The sequence below is a fragment of the Chanodichthys erythropterus genome, chromosome 9 (genome assembly GCF_024489055.1).
Source record: "Chanodichthys erythropterus isolate Z2021 chromosome 9, ASM2448905v1, whole genome shotgun sequence".
In the NCBI taxonomy this organism is placed as follows: domain Eukaryota; kingdom Metazoa; phylum Chordata; class Actinopteri; order Cypriniformes; family Xenocyprididae; genus Chanodichthys; species Chanodichthys erythropterus.
The window spans coordinates 30,917,231-30,935,947 of NC_090229.1; positions in this window are offsets into that span (position 1 = coordinate 30,917,231).

An 18,717-nucleotide genomic window follows, 5' to 3' on the forward strand; every position below is an offset into this window, starting at 1 on the left:
CATTTTCATGTAAACCCATAAAGTTCCCATGAAGTTCCCATTGATTTCAACCATGTGTGACCCAGTAATACCAGTAAGACAGTAGGCTAATAGTAAAATATTTTCTATTTCCTCCCTGGCAATTTATCCTAATACAATCTGTGCACCAAGCGAGCAGGGAATGCTGCTCTCTCAATAACTTTAATGTAAAGATAACACTGGCCTAATGAAACAGAACAGTTGTAATGATTAATAAATAATATTCAGAATTATATTTACATTTTGCTGACGTTGAAGTACTTAGAGTTGAAAAAACTGCTTTTGTGAAGTATATGATTAGTCTACCTTTCTCCTCTCTTACAGTAGCATACTGACTGGTGGCAAGAGGACAAGAGGGTCGATTGCAAAGGCCTGTGATGTTGTATTCATTTCAACAGAACTGTTGAGTTTTCGTTCTTCAACAACAAGAAATCAAAAAGTTAGATGTCATGTTCTTTCACAATTTGGGGAATGGATATGAAAATAAGAAAAACAATTAGCATATTATCCCATCTTATTGTCTTATTGTTACTATTGTCCCATCTTATTTGACATTTATTAACTTTTTTCTTTAAAATCAATGTTGACTCCTTTCCAATAGGTAGGCTAACATCCACCTCTTTCTTGTCAAGTCATCTTCATTTATATAGTGCTTTTCACAATTCATATTGTTTCAAAGCAGCGTCACATTGACAATTGGAAAATACTTATCGAGCTAAAGATGATTTTTGACAATCACTTCCGTTGTAAAAATTGTTAATTATTAGGCTACTTTTTGGGGCCGCTTAAATGACATCTTTCCTACTGAAAACCGAATACCTTTAATGCATTCTTGCTGTTCATTTATGTTTGGTCTATAGGTTTGCGTGTTCAGTTCCTTCATCTCATCTGGGTACGGCCTGGATCTGGGAGGCTGCAGCAAACCTTGGGATAAACAGAGAGAGACTAATATTAGCGTAGACATCATTCTTCTTATGATGTAGTGAGTACATCAGGTATTATGGGAAGTGTTCCCGGTTCCGGCTGACCTAATCTATGCAGCCTAACAATTTGCATGAATTGAATTATAGAAGCAGATAATGGTTTATGTGTACGCAAGTTTAAACAGATGTGTTTTTAGTCTAGACTTAAACTGACAGAGTGTGTCTGCTTCCCGAACAGTGGTAGGAAGACTGTTCCAAAGTTTAGGTGCTAAATAGGAAAAGGATCTACCACCTGCAGTTGATTTTGATATTCTAGGTATTAACTGTCCAGAATTCTGAGATCGCAATACATGTGAAGGACTATACTGCATTAAGAGCTGGGGAGCTAAACCATTTAGTGCTTTGTAGGTAAGTAGTAAGATTTGAAAATCTATACAATGTTTAATAGGGAGCCAATGCAGTGTTGACAGAACCAGGCTAATATGGTCATACTTCCTGGTTCTAGTAAGAACTCTAGCTGCTGTGTTTTGTACCAGCTGTAGTTTGTTTAACAGGTGAGCAGAACAACCACCAGAGTGTTTACAGTAATCTAGCCTTGAGGTCATGAACACATGAACTGTTCCGCATTTGTCATTGAGAGCATATGTCGTAGTTTAGATGTATTTTTAAGATGAAAGAATGTGGTTTTACAGATGCTAGAAACATGGCCTTTAAATGATTGGTATCAAAGAGCACACCCAGGCTCCTAACTGATGACGAAGACTTTACAGAGCAGCCATCAAGTGTTAGACAGTATTCTAGTGTAGTGATTTTTACTCCATTCACCAGTGACGTAGTGATTTTTGATCATGTGTCACTTAAGGTACTCACCTTATGAGTGTATCAGATGACCCCTCCCCCTTTTGTAATACGGGGCACCAGTCAACAATACTATCTTAACAATTTAAGAGCACTCCAAAAGTGCTGTTCAATAATTCAGAATTAATATAAACTAGAGGGAGTTGGTCAACTGATTTATCTGAAGGATTTGTGAGAGTCTGGCCAGAGTCTTTGATCATCAACACAAGGAAGACACAGTTATAATAAAATCAATGACATTTATTAACAGTAGACATGCAAGAGTAAATACCACAACGATTATTAATGAAATAATGAATATGCACTTCTAAAAGATAGTAAAATAATAATCAAAGGAGAATACTGAATTAAATCAAAGAAACAAATAAATGAAGTGAACATAGAATGGATAAATGCTGTTGAACTGAATGTAGAATGGAAGAGAATTGTATGGGAATGCTTCTTATGGAAGCCAACTAATGGCCCTGGTAAAATGGTGATAAATAATTGCTTATTTATCATTCAACAAATAATATCCCTATTATTTGTAACTAGCTGACCTCAAGTAACTGTTATCTAAACAGGTTAGAAAAACATATGCTGCATATATAAACTAATGCCATGGTCTCTAGAAAAGAGGTTTGGTAAGTTTATATTTACATACCACACAGCTGGGTGATCAATCCAATAGCAGAGGCGTCTTCCACTGATGATGCAGGTTGCGTGCAGTGGGAGAGCGCGGAGTTGCGATCCAGTAGTTGTGCCACGCTGGGCTGGAGGATGCTGAACTTCGGTTGCACCAAGAGGTCCTTTAGGATGGACTGGGCAGCTGGGTCAGATGAATCTTCACAGGTTCCTTTGCAGGCTGGCTGCGTCACTGAGGAGCCGTGTGGTACAGGCTGCCGATGCAGAGATCCTTTGCGGACTGGGCTGCGCTGAGCCGTAAGGGTCAGATGAAGTCCCTCAATTCTGGAGCCCTTCTTGCAGCTAGAGTGCAGCTGGAAGCAATGTAAAAGGTTTTGCTTGCGAAAGCTTCACCTTAACCGTCTTGTAGTCTCTTTCCTCATCAGGTCAGAAACTCAGGACGTGGAGTGTCTGTTAATGTCTCCTTCCCCATCAAGCAGGAAATGCAGAACAAGGGTGTGTCTACCCGGGGGACATATTTATCCCTTTCTGATGAGGAGGGGATTGAAATGTGGCGCCTTGCCGATCCTAGAGTGTGACTGGCCGCTGTTATCTGAAGCAGCCTCGGTGTTGCCCACCCTAGTGTGGAACTCATTTGCATAGCATAAAAGTACAGTGTTAAAATAGTGTCTTTAACATTTTACCCATGCATTATTTCTTTACCAAACCTCTTTCAAATTATTATTAAAGGTATCGCATGGAACAGATAGACACCAAACACGATATGAAATGGTTAAATCATTGTCCATGCATTTGTTTATCTGTTAACAGGTCTGTCCCATGACCTGTTGTTTTTTATGGTAGTCCTTGCCTAAACCTTGGTGGTTAGAGTCAATGTGTAGTCCAATGAGAAGTCCTCTTCTTGGTTTTGGTGGGTGCAGAAGGGTGCATAAACTGGTCCCTGGAATGCCATCTTAACTGTTGTTCACAACACTAGGTTATTACGTGAAGTTTTTTGTCCAAAAATTATAATCTCTGTTTTTTATGAATTTAGTAGTAAGAAATTACTAGTCATCCAATTTTTTTATGTCAGCTCTGCATTCCGTTAATTTTGTGAAGTGGTAAGTTTCGTCAGGGCACAAAGAAATACTGAGCCTTGTGGTACTCCATATTTAACTTGTGATCGATATGACATTTCTTCATTTACTACTACAAACTGATAATGGTCAGATAAGTAAGATTTGAACCATGCCAATGCAATTCCACTAATGCCAACATAATTTTCAAGACTATTCAAAAGAATATTGTGGTCAATAGTGTCAAAAGCAGCACTGAGTTCAAGTAACATTAATAGAGAGATACAACCACGATCTGATGAGAAGAGCAAATCATTTGTAACTCTAATGAGAGCAGTCTCAGTACTATGGTATGGTCTAAATCCTGACTGGAAATCCTCACAGATATTATTTCTTTCTAAAAAGGAACATAGTTGTGATGAAACTGCTTTTTCTAGTATTTTTGACAGAAAAGGTAGATTCAAGATCGGCCTGTAATTGACTAATTCTCTAGGATCAAGTTGTGGTTCTTTAATAAGAGGTTTAATAATAAGCCAGCTTAAAAGTTTTCGGTACGTATCCTAGTGATAAAGATGAATTGATATTAGGAAGAGGATCTATGACCTCTCAATAGCTCAGTCAGCATAGGGTCTAACATGCATGTTGTTGATTTTGATGATTTAATAAGTTTAGAGAATTCTTCCTCGATTATAGCAACGAATGAAAGGAATTTTTCCTCAGGGACACTACAGTGCACTGTCTGATGCGATACTGTAGTAGATGGTTGCATGGTTATAATTTTCTCTCTAATATTGTCAATCTTGCAAGTAAAGACGTTCATAAAGTTACTGCTGTGCTGTTTGGAAACATCGGAATTTGAAGCTCTATTTCTCGTTAATTTAGCCACTGTATATAAAATCAAATAAATACCAAGGGTTGTGTTTGTTTTCTTCTAAAAGATTTGAAAAAATAAGTAGATCTAGCATTTTTAAGGCATTTCTGTAATCATTCTCTCTCTCCACGAAATGTGAAAAACTTCTAGTTTTGTTTTCTTCCAGCCGCGCCCCATTTTTCTGGCAGCTCTCTTAAGAGCCCGAGTGTGCTTGTTGTTCTATGGCGATGGATTAGTTTCCTTAATCTTCTTTAAGCGCAGAGGAGGTAATGTGCTGGAAAAGACAGAGTTTCTGTTGCAACATCTAGGTCTTCTAAACTGTCTTGTATGCTAAGGCAATGAAACGGATTTGGAAGATTATTTTTAAAGCAATCTTTAATGGTAGAAATGATGATTCTACCATATTTATGGCTGAGTGGTGGTTTTTCAGCCTTGGCTAAATGTAGTATACACAAGACTAAATAATGATCTGAGATGTCATCACTCTGCTGCAGAATTTCAACGGCATCAATATCGATTCCATGTGACAATATTAGATCTAAAGTATGATTACGACAATGAGTGAGTCCTGACACGTATTGTCTAACTCCATAGAGTTTAGAATGTCTATAAATGCCTTTATCATATCATGGATATCAAAATCACCAACAACAAGGACTTTGTCTGCAGCCAGTACAAACTCCAATAGAAAATCAGCAAATTCTTTGATAAAGTCTGTATGGTGCCCTGGTGGCCTGTATACAGTAGCCAACACAAATGTCATCTTACATAACGTTACATAAAGCACCATCACTTAGAAGGAATTATATTTGAACAGCTTTTGAGTAATACTGAAGATATTACTATAAATTACAGCAACACCTCCCCCTTTGCCTTTCTGATGAGTATTGTGTCGATAATCGTAACCTTGAGGGCTAGACTCATTTAAAGTAATGTAATCATCTGGTTTTGGCCAGGTTTCTGTCAAACAAAGCAAATCTAGATTATTGTCTGTGATAATATCATTTACAATAAGTGCTTTTGAAGGAAGGGATCATTAGATCCCAGCAACCCAAGCTTTATTTGTTTATCAGTATTATCTCTGTTTTTTATTTGCTGAACATCAATTAAATTTTTACCCTTAAATGTGTTTGATAGTTTTTTGTATTTACTAATTTGGGGTACAGACACAGTCTCTATGTGATAATATCTAGGTGAAAGAGTTTCTATGTGTTGGGAATTTTCTGACTTCTGTGACGTGAGACGGCTAGCAGACGGTCGGTTTAGCCAGTCTGTCTGCTTCCTGACCTGGACCCCAGGTTGTCATGTTTTAGCTCTAAGACTATGTGCCATATTAGAGAGAAGAGCAGCACTATCCCAGGAGGGATACCATCTCTTTTCAACAGGTCAGGTCTACCCCAAAAACTTTTCCATTTGTCTATGAAATAGACAAATAGATTATATATTATATTATTCTGCAAACACCACTTAGACAGCCAGCCATTGAGTGATGATAATCTGCTAACTATCTAATCACTTGTCTATAGCGCTTTTTTTTTCTTTTTTTTTTTTGCTTGTTAGCAACTTAATTTCCAGATATATCATATAAATAGGCTACCGCTTATATCACTCTTAAGTGTGAACATCCTTCAACAAATACAAGAAGGTTGATAAATGTAATAACTTTTTATAATAAAACTCCATGCCTGAAAACAAACCACCTTTTTTAATAACATCGCAGATGCAGAAAAAAGTGTTTGACAAGGTGGAGTGGTCATTTCTCTTATCTACAGTGCATCATTTCGTTTTTAAAACACATTTCTCCAACTAGATCAAAATACTCCCATGTAGCCTCAGTTGTGAAAGCAAGTCATTGTTTTGCAAGTCTCAACTAATACTGCGTTCCAGACGAGGTTGGACCTGGGAATATAAATTAAATGTCCCACTTCAGTCAGTTCCAGTAAATCACACGTCACGTTCACATGTTGACCACATGATGTCGCCATGACACAATGAGAGCAATTATCATAAGCACATTTCTGGTGGCCTGCAAATGAGAGCACAATGAGAGCAACAAGCCCCGGTGTTGTGTAGCCTAATATTGCCTAAAAACTGCTGTGTGACAAGGAGTACAGCTAACAAGCTAAAAAAAAAAAACAGAAATAAGTTTTTATAAACTGTCGACCCCAAAAAACGAATATTTAAGGACACAACGGTGGATACAGGCAGCGAGAGAGAGAGCGCAACGAGTCATATTACTATATGAAATGCATTGGAGGGGAACGTAATCGGCGACAGGTGAAATAATTCTTTGACACGGTTAAAAATAATGAATGGTTTGTTTTTATTTGTTTGTTCAGCATATGTTGTCGCCTATTACGCCCCCATCCATTCACTCCATTCACTTAATATTGCTTTGTTAGAGTTGATGAAAAGCATACAACTGTAAAAACAATCCAAATAAAACACTAAAAAAAATGACATATTTAATTTGTTTACATGCACGTCACATTTAACCAACATCAGAGAACAGTGAACATGAAAGTGTTGTTGAATTATTGAAATATTAACTTTATTAATCTCAGTGGAATTTCAGGTAAATATTTTAGTTCATTTATGCATTTGGCAGACGCTTTTATCCAAAGCGACTTACATTGCATTACACTATACATTTGTGTCTGAGTATGTGCAATCCCTGGGATTGAACCCATGACATTGGCATTGTTAGTGCCATGCTCTAACCACTGAGCTACAGGAAAGTCAGCAGAGTTTGGCCGACAAAAACGTTTGGGAATCCCTGCCCTACAATGTTGAAGATCAGAAATGGTATAATTGTATTGTAAAATGAGAAGAAATACTTTTGAATAATATTTTCAAATCTTAAACACGATTAATGCAACATTAAATTTTGGATGATTTCACTTACCATTATAAAACACATGACATGAAAGTAGGTTGTTTTTTAGTGCAACGTATGGTCAAAGAACACACAATGTATGTTTTATGTATATGTATGTTTATATATATGTTTGTATATGTTTGTGTGTGTGTGTGTGTGTGTGTGTGTGTGTGTAAGAAATATTTAGTAATATAATATTTATTATTAGTAGTATTTCTCTAAATGGTATTTTACTCTTAACTAAATACAACCTGTTTTTGTTAATGCAAACAGGATGTGCTTTTTTGAGGGTCCATGTTAAAGGGATGGTTCATTAAAAATAAAAATTCTGATGCCCTCATCTTATTTCAAAGTTGTATGACTAATTTTTTATGGGACATATTTTGAAAAATGTATCAGTGTATTTTTCATACAGTGAAAGTCAATGGGCACCAAAATTAGTTCTCCCAATGTTCTTCAGAATATCTTCTTCTCAGAGGAAAAGAAAACATACTGGTTTCGAACGGTTGAGTAAATGATGACAAAATTTTCATTTTTGGATGGACTATACTTTTAATCAAGTAGTACTTGGAGACTAGTGAAAAAAAAAAAGAAAAAAAATGTGACATACAAGTAAATGTGCAATTATGTTACTTTAATTACAATTTTACATAATATCCAGTATAATATGAGAAAACAGGAAAAATGTGCAGTTTGGTTTGGATAAAGGAAGTTTCAGCCTTAATCCTGACGGAGGCTGGGAAACACTGGCTATAAAATAAATAAAGAATTACACAAATACTCACACCAGGCTCATTTTATTAGGGCACAAATGTTTTTTTTTTTTTCTTTTCTTTTCTTTTTTTTTTTTTTCTTGGGCACAGATGTTTTTTTCAGGCATTGTTGTTAACACTCTGCTGTCACCGAATGGCAAAAAGGTATAGTACAGGCTACTAACCAAAATATTCAAATTAAATCGAAAACCTCACAAATAAATAAATAAATAAATAAAAGATAAAGACATCAAATAGTAATAAAGTGTACAAAGCCTAGACGAACATGGTTTATTCGCTTATTATTTGCTGTCCTGGCATGGTCCTGGCCCACATTTTCTTACATTTTTGTCTGTGAGAAAATGGAGTCTGTGGTTGTTGCATAAAAGTCTACCTGTTTACACATATTCTGCATTCACAGAAATGTCTTTCTCCAATTCATTACCATTTTGCAAGGATGTATTCACTTTGAGATGAGTTTAAGGAAATATGGGGAAAACCTAAGGTGCTTTATAAAAAGGTGCTGACTGAAAGATCAAACAGACTGTGTAAATATTGATCAGCTTATCAGATATAGCATGTGACTTTAAAGGAACACTCCACTTTTTTTGAAAATAGGCTCATTTTCCAACACCCCTAGAGTTAAACAGTTGAGTTTTACCGTTTGCGAATCCATTCAGCCAATCTCCGGTTCTGGCGGTACCACTTTTAGCATAGCTTAGCATAATTCATTGAATCTGACGGTCGTGTACTAAGACCGTCGGTCTTAGTACATGATTTAACTACAGAAGAGTCAAGTTTTAAATAGGAAAAATATCAAAACTCTTTGGTGATTTTTAAGCGCGATGCTAACGGTCTAATCAGATTCAATGAACTATGCTAAGCTATGCTAAAAGTGGTACCGCCAGAACCGGAGATCGGCTGAATGGATTCGAAAACGGTAAAACTCAACTGTTTAACTCTAGGGGAGTTGGAAAATGAGCCTATTTTCAAAAAAAGTGGAGTGTTTCTTTAAGACATATTACTTTAAGGTTGACTGAACATGCTAAACAAATGGTCATTCATATATTTTACTTCCAAAAACTGCATTTTACTGAAAAGAAAATGTAGTATATATGTATATATTATGTATATATTATAAATATTATAAAAAATAAAATAGAATAAAATAAAAAAAACCCATCCAGGATATCTGCTAGCCCACCCTATTATTTTACACTGTTTAAATAATTGTATAGTTAGCCAGCAAGGCTTTTAGCATTTCCACATTTCATAATGTATATAATTTCTGAAATAACATTAATTTTGATATTTTCTTCTAATCCCGGATTTTGTGTTACAGTTTTTTCCAATTGCTAACACACTAAAATGACATGCACAGCACAATTATTTAAACTGACACACAGAGAGCAAAACTTCTTCTCAAGTCTCCAAAAGTCTAAACACCTTTTCTGTTTTACACACATTTTGCATTTTAAAATAGCACTTTTTAAATTCACTAAATACAGTTCTCTGCATAAGACACAACAATCTGACATAAAGTCACATGTTTGCCATTTCAAAACACTGCCATTCAAAATGACACTACATGAGCTAATTGGCCAATTACATGTGCCACCTGGCCAAACACCTCAGTGGTTAATTGTTAACACTTCAATCAGGATGTAAGCACTATGGAAAGACCACAGGTGAGAACCTTTTTTTTTTACAACAACAATGGAAGACATTGCAGAGAGAGGAAGAGGAAGAGGAAGAGGGAGGTTGAGAATAAGAGGGGGAGGAAGAGTGAAAGGTAACGGTAGAGCAGGTAGAGGAGTTCATGGCCAAAGAAGACAAACACTTTCAAATGAAATCAGAGCAACCTTAGTAGATCATGTCATCAACCATGGGTTGACAATGCGTGAGGCTGGACAGACTTGAGCCGTTTTACTGTCGCCTCTGTCATCCGGACCTTTAGACTGGAGAACAGGTATGTAACCAAAATTTCATGTAGTACACATGTAGTATACCCCATGTCATAGTGTATCAGTTGGGTGACACCTGTTTACTTAGTGTATGACATCAGCCATTCATGAACTGTACAAGTTTCCTGTACAATGTACTCTACTGTGGGGGAAAATATTTAGGCTGCATTGTCCAAGCCCTATATATATTTTTATTTTATTTTTTCTAAAGGACTGAGAGACGACACCATGGTGGAGGAAGGGGCCAAATGTTCACCGGGGTACAGGAAGCTGCCATTGTAAACTTGGTTTTGGAAAATAATGAAATCAGATTACGAGAAATTCAAAGCCACATCATCCAAGACAACACCTTATTCAACAACATTCAACGAGTTAGTCTGTCCACATTGGCTCGCATTCTCAAGCGAAACCAAATCAGAATGAAACAACTTTATAAGGTGCCGTTTGAGAGAAACTCTCAAAGAAACAAAGATTTCAGACGAGCATATGTGGATGTAAGTACTATATTGACTGCAGTACACTACACACAACATTGTTTCCCAGTGTACTGGATAACACCATATTGAGTGATTTTTGTTCTTTGTTTTCAGGGAGTAGTGGAAATGGATGCTCATGCAATCCCACATGAGTTCATCTTTATAGATGAGGCTGGGTTCAACCTAGCAAAGACCAGAAGAAGGGGGAGAAACCTCATTGGCCACAGAGCCATTATAGATGTTCCTGGCCAACGTGGTGGGAACATCACAATGTGCGCTGCCATCTCCAATATGCATGGTGTCCTCCACCGTCATGCCAAACTTGGACCATACAACACAGCCCATATTCTCACATTTCTGGACAGACTTCACAACATTCTCATACCACCAGAGCGTATGAATGATGCAGACCATCAAAGAAACCGGTACGTTGTAGTATGGGACAACGTGAGCTTTCATCGTGCAGCCCCAGTCCAAAACTGGTTTGCTGACCACCCAACATTTCTCGTGCAATACCTCCCACCATACTCACCATTTCTGAACCCCATAGAAGAATTCTTTTCGGCATGGCGGTGGAAGGTATACGACCGGCAGCCCTTTGTGCGCATGCCTCTTGTGCAGGCCATGGAAGAGGCATGTGATGAGATTGATGTGGGTGCAATTCAGGGATGGATAAGGCACTCAAGGCGCTTCTTCCCTCGATGTCTGGCAAGGGAAGATATTGCCTGTGATGTTGACGAGGCGTTGTGGCCAGACCCGGCTGTGCGGCAAGATGCTGCCTAATTATTTTTCTTGCCTTTTTTTTTTTTTTTTTTTTTACTGTAATATATTTTTTTTCAGAAATTTTCTTTTTCCGTTTACTTTTTTTGTAAGAATATTTTTGTTCAGTCCCATGTAAATATATCTGCTGTGCTTATGTTGTACTGACTTGTTTACTGTAGTGAAGGAAAAAAAAATAAAAATGTTGCAACAGCATGTGTGTGTATCTGCAAATATTTCTGTGCATGTGAAGAATCTGATACATATTTTAGTATTATGGCAAAGCATACTAAAGATGGGGGTGCTTTTCATTATGCCCAACAGTGTGTAGGTGGTTAGGCAAAAATCTGGTAATATGAATGAAGTGTGTGCCATTTCATGCAAAAGTTTGATTTTGATAATGTTATGTGTAGTTTCGGTTGCAGTGCTTCATTTTGCAGGATATATGAGGTATTTTGCAGTTTGGGTGTGTGGTTTTGTGAATTGTGTTAAGTGTTTTGATAAAACCAGACTAGTTTGAAAAATTGTGTGTTAGCAATTGGAAAAAACTGTAATGAAACATTTTAAAGGATTAGTTCATTTTCAAATTAAAATTTCCTGATAATTTACTCACCCCCATGTCAACCAAGATGTCCTAATTTCTTCACTTGATAAAAAATTAAGGTTTTTGATGAAGGTTTTTGAGAAAATGGAGGAGTCTGTGGTTGTTGCATAAAAGTCTGTTTACACATATTCTGCAACAACCATAGACTCATTACCATTTTGCAAGGATGTATTCACTTTGAGATGAGTTTAAGGAAATATCTGCGGAAAACCTAAGGTGCTGACAGAAAGATCAAACAGACTGTGTAAATATTGATCAGCTTATCAGATCTAGCATGTGACTTTAAAGGAACACTCCACTTTTTTTGAAAATAGGCTAATTTTCCAACTCCCCTAGAGTTAAACAGTTGAGTTTTACCGTTTTCGAATCCATTCAGCCGATCTCCGGTTCTGGCGGTACCACTTTTAGCATAGCTTAGCATAGTTCATTGAATCTGATTAGACTGTTAGCATCACGCTTAAAAATCACCAAAGAGTTTTGATATTTTTCCTATTTAAAACTTGACTCTTCTGTAGTTAAATCGTGTACTAAGACCGACGGAAAATGAAAAGTTGCGATTTTCTAGGCTGATATGGCTAGGAACTATACTCTCATTCCGGCGTAATAATCAAGGAACTTTGCTGTAAAAAAAATAAAAATAAAATATATATATATACACAGTGGGTACGGAAAGTATTCAGACCCCCTTAAATTTTTCACTCTTTGTTATATTGCAGCCATTTACTAAAATCATTTAAGTTCTTTTTTTTCCTCATTAATGTACACACAACACCCCATGTTGACAGAAAAACACAGAATTTTTGACATTTTTGCATATTTGTTAAAAAAAGAAAAACTGAAATATCACATGGTCCTAAGTATTCAGACCCTTTGCTGTGACACTCATATATTTACTGTAAATGCCCTTCCCTCGCTAACTTCACTCGGTCTCGTTGACTCGGATGTACGTCATTGTTTACGTTGCACGAGTGCCCACTTCTGGCGGAACCTTTGTATGGGCTGAACTGGAACGTCCTAAGCCCTTGATGAATCCGCAATGGAGCTGATTTATTATTTATTTTTTCCCCTAACAAAATTGTTTAATACAGCATTCTATATGTATATATGTGTGTTTTAAATATTTAAAAAATAATTAATATATCATAACTTGTTTGTGGTGGGGTAAATTAAACGCGATGTGCGGTGACGTCACAATCGTGTTGCATTGTGGGTTATGGAGCTGCCTGAAGTGTACATATGAAGTAGACTCGCTCCCTCGGTCAAAATCGAGGGAGCGAGGGTCTGTCCATATAAACTTCCCTCGTCCACTTCACGAAGTGGAACGCACTTCAAAATGGCGGCAGGGATTCCCCCGAGAGGAAGTGTTTAGGGAAGTTCGCGAGTGCGTGTCTAAAACCGAACTGGAATGCAGCCACGTTTTCTCTTGTTTTGTGGGTGTGTCAAAAATCTCAGCCCAATCAGCATCAACATGCATATAAACCACGCGGTATTAAAGAGACATCCTGCACAATGGGTATGAATGCAACATAAAAGTACTATACATATTTATATATTTTGCTATTGTATTTTGGAGTTACACTTTCATAAACTTTTCTATTCTCCTCTGATTATATAATGGTAAATATCATAGCACAACAACAGTGATCAGAAATAATGATAAGCCTAATACTCACAATAAAAATAGTCCTAAATAATGACGAAGGGCATGTTTGAATTTGAAATGCCTTCATTTGGCAAACACATCTTACAATGGCTTTTTTTTTTTTTTGGACTTTGACTGTGCAAACTGGTGTATAACATCTTCAAAATCAAGGCCACTAAGTTCATGTCCAATAGCTAAAATAGAAAGTGCAGAGCCGTGTCTGTGACACAATTTCTCTCTAGAAGACAAGATAAAAATAAATACTACAAAACCTGGCAAAACACACAATTTTAATCCTAAATAATGAGGAAGTGCATGTTTGCTTTCATTTGGCATCTTATACTGGCTTTTTTCTGGACTTTGACTGTGCAAACTGATGTATAATATCTTCAAAATCAAGGCCACTTACAAGTTCATGTTCAATGGCTCAAAGAGAGAAAGTGCAGAGAGCCGTGTCTGCGATATTGTGGTCATCAGTTCATTTTTAACCCGTTTCAAAACAGAAAATGACCTCTCGCCCTCACAGTTAGGGCCGTTTCATAGTCAACGCATCTGTACGTAGGGCTGGGCGATATATCGCATGCGATTGTCACGCGCATTTTGTCAGTAAAGCCGGTTCCCTGATTGCCGCTAAATCGCCGTCACCTGCTTTCAAATGGAGCGGCATTTAATAGACAGAGCCGTAGATCACTGATAAGCCACGCAATATCGCGTTCATATCGCAGATGTATCGCCTTCGATAATGAACGCGATATTGCGTGGCTTATCAGTGATCTACGGCTCTGTCTATTAAATGCCGCTCCATTTGAAAGCAGGCGCCAGCTAACAAAAAAAGGTCCCCAGGACGTCCCCTGAATGGCCTCTGCGAACGTCCCCCGAACGTCCATGTGTAGGGTCCTCTCGCTGTCCCGGGGACGTTCGCAAAGACGTCCTCCGGACGTTCACGGGGACGTTCACAGGACGTTCAGCGGCCATTCGGGACGTTTAGGGGACTTTCGATTAAGTCCTCTAAACGTCATTTTAAATTTATTTTACTTATTCTCTAAGCAAAGAAAACACACGTGAGAACTTCTTAGGATCAATTTAAACAGCTATTTATTTTATTTGAACAATTAAAACGTCATTAATTTAATATATTAATACATAAAAAACATACACAAAGACATCCAAGTAAAACTAATAAGAAAGGAAAAATGGGTTTGCAAGAAAACTATATAGGTAACATACATTTATAATTTAACAAAAAAAAAAAGAGAAGAATTACACAAATATTTATTCTGGAAAAAAACACAATACAATTTAATAATAAACTTAAGCAAATTAAAGTGTTTCTGTGCGTGGGTGGGTGCGTGTGTCTTGTCTTTGTCCGCTCCGGAAGCTGTGGGGTTCTGCTTGTTCTCGTTGGCTTCCAACCTAAACAACAAAACGAACACATTTAGTTGTGCTATGATTTGATATGTATTTAAAAAATATCTAAAATGTGTTTTTTTGCGTTAATAAAAGCATCCACTCTTATTTATATGTTTTCATTTGTACCTGTTAATGTCATCATTATTGGCGTGAACAGTAACTCAAATCGTAAAAGTGGGAAGATTTGGACAGTTGTTATAAAAGTTGTGTATATGTGTTACGTCTGCGATTGTATTTTGGTTGTTGTATTTTGGTTGGTCTCCTTTCTCTTTTCTCTACTGTCATAACTCTTAGGTTCGCAATTGGTTGACGGGTATGTCAATCATCATCACATCCTTCAATGAGTCGACACCTTTCTCCTAAACAACCAATCTGAACTCGCCTGTCTGGTATAAAGTGACGAGAGGAGAGGCGCGCGTGACTTCTCTCGTTGTGACTTGCTGTCTGTTATTAACGATTCTGATTTATTAGTTTGTTTGTTTTTCCTTTTGTGTGCAATCTTGGAAAACTTATGGCGTTCACTTTGGTAATGAGTTGATTTCATTCCAAAGATTTTTCCCGGACTCGGAGAGGAGAGGTAGCTAGCATGTCACGTGACTTACACAATGCAACACGTTAGTTTGAGTTTGTTTATACACACCAGGTAGGAGCGGACGTTACCCTTTGTACTTATGTTTGCTAGTTAGTGTAGTTTAGTTGACGATTGGTATTATTTTGATGCTTTATTTTCTTTCTTAGATTAGTATGTTAAATGGGGTAAGTTAGCATACGTTTGGTTTTGTTTATTTCTTTGATTTTTAGCGCCGCTCTTTTCCCCTCCCTCCTGTGTTCCGTGTTTGGTTTATTATTTGTATATATATATATATATATATTCCTTTTGTAAATATTTGTTTCTGAGTTCACTGTATTGTATATACCATCGGGTGTTTTCTCAATGAGATACTAAAGAAAGTTCTATTTCTAATCCGTCTCTGTCTGATTCATCTCATCACACAAGTTTTTCAGTAGCGTAACTGAACCCGTTTATTTATTTATTTTATTTTTCTCATTATTTAATTTCAACAATTAACATGTTACACTTTTTATATACTTGTACTTGTACAAATAGAGGGTCGTAACAATATGTAAATGCAAACGTCATGCTTGATCTACACGTGAGCTCATAATAGCTTCGTCTCCATGACGCATTTGTTACAGGACACGAGCTCAGACAGAGCGCCTTATGTAGGCCCTAATCATATATGAAAAATACATTTTAATATGACATAAAGTAAGGTAAGTCTTATGACATACATTGATTGTTTTTTTTTATGATCTTTGATGTTATTATGCTTATTGTCTCCAGCGTAAAGCGAAAGGAACGTTTTGATAATTTAGCGCAACTTTTGGCACTCGATTACGCGCGCATTTGCGCATTTCATCCGGAACAAAATGGTTAAGCAGGTGACAAAATTGTTCCAAAATAGTTCACTTGTTCCAATTTGCGACTGATTTTACAATGAAGTTTGGCTTTAAGACGAAAAGCGTGCAATGTCTTCTCATGCCTAGCCTATTTCTGATTTCTATTATGCACGTGTGTGTCGTGGTCTTGTGTCTGTCAGAGCAGAAACGAAAGCAGTCATTCGTAAATTAAATGGGCATTATTTATGCAATAGAACAAAAAAGTAATTCTGGTTAGTAATAAGTGAAGCTGGTAATGCTTTTTGTAGAGTTGTTTAATTCTCTGCCAAGATCTTTTATCTTCAGTTGATTTCATCGAAGGCAGACAATTGTAATTGTTTCTCTTTCCTTTAGTGCAGGGGTGTCCAATCCTGCTCCTGGAGAGCGACCATCCTGCAGATTTCAGCTCCATCCCCCATCAAACCAGCTAATCAAGGTGTTCAGGGGTGCTTGATAATTACAGACAGGTGTGTCGGAGCAGGGTTGGAACTGAAGTCAGTCCGCCTGTATGCTGTATTGTTCTATCTATCTGTCCTTCAGACTATCTATCAGTCTGTCTGTGTGAGATGAATAGATGTGCTTTTCTTTGGCTAACTGTTAATACCTGAACATTTTATAATGCACTCACCTGATTAGCTGCTTTTGCACGATCTGGGGCATGTTTTAGGGTCGTGGCAATCATCTCCTCAACACTCTGCGATTTTTGGTGTGGGTATGCCTTACTGCAGGCACCTTGATTTAGTACAAAGATCACAGTTATTAAAATAGGAACTAGAAATTAGAATTAGAAAAAAAGCAGCATTTAACAAAAGCATCAAACATTGATCTTATTTATTTCTGCTATATATATATATATATATATATATATATATATATATATATATATATATATATATATATATATATATATATATATAATATACATACAATACACATACACTGAAGAGAAGGGTGAGCTGGCTGATATACTAGTTTTTATTTATTTTATTTATTTTTATTTTTTATTTTTTAAAAGACATGAAATAGATACAGATGTCAGAATTATTTGCTGCCTTGGAAAAAAAAGTTCCTTTTCTGCATTGTATCCTTTTTTATATATAATGGCAAGAAACTTACGTATGATGACATCATTTATAAGAAGCTGCCGAAATGGATGTTTTCCCTTCCTCCCTTTGTAACTATAGTGTCCCCATAAAACATTATCTCCAATTTTTTGGAGCATCCTCCTAATCGCATCTCCTAAACTGCTTCCACTCTGATGACACAGATAACGAATCTACATAAAATTACAATTGGTAATTTAACACAAGAATAAATTATTTTAAATTATTACAAGTTAACAATGACTACTAATGTTGCCTGTTTTATGGCACATACCATCTTCTTACGAAAGTCTGCATCTTTTAGCTTCTCGCACAGCTTCTCTAAATCCTCCACAGTCTTACAAGGCTCCTCTAGCATCTCTGTGAGATCAGAGGCAGAGGTGCTTGGTTGGCTTATTGACTGCATCATTGCTGCAACTGCTGATTGGATGTTGTTCTCGATTTGGTCAAGTTTCAGCATTACTCTCCTCTCCAAACTTTCAAATAACTTGCAGATTTCTGTCCAAAATTTTTTTGAAACAAAAGAGATATTTCTAACTACAGCAATTAAAAAAATGAACGCTGCCATAAGTCAACATAAGTCTTTTTGGGAGACAGTTAATGACACTGAATAAGCTAATTGTGAAGAAATTAAAATAGTTACCATCTCGAAAAGATTGTGGATCAGTCACACTTCCTAAAACAAGACAAAAAAATAATTATATATATATATATATGAAAATCCTTTTTTTATCTTGATTCTGTCGGTTGGCAGAAATTGACTGATGTGGCTGCAGTTGTGGTGTTATAGGAGAAAGAACTGTAATCACATCACAATAAAAGATAGAAACCATAAAAACAATATTACTCAGGCTGTTTAAATCATGAGGTAATACTTTAAAAAAAAAAATGTTTTGTTAATGTGACATTGTAAATGCCTCATTAAAACAGAGATTTCCATTTTTTAGATTAACATTATAAGACAAATATGGTACAATTACTTTAACCTGGAATATTCCTTTAATTCCATGAAACTATTCAAATGACTGAAAACATTTTAATGTACTCACAGTAAGGTGCCTCCGGCAACATTACAGTAGATCTTTTTGCCCTTACTGGTTGTTCCATGGCTAACTCAGTAAAAGAAAGAGTAGACAATATCAGATAATAGTAGAAAAATCAGAATAGAAGAAACATATGAAAGTTAATCATAGTGACCATACCCTCATCAGGCTCTCCAGCTGAGAAAAAAAAAAAAAAAACATTAGCTTTAGTTTTGACATTTCTTAAAGGAACAGTTCACCCTCAAGATTTTCCAAACCTGAATAAATTTCATTTTTTTCTGATAAATTTAGGGAAGC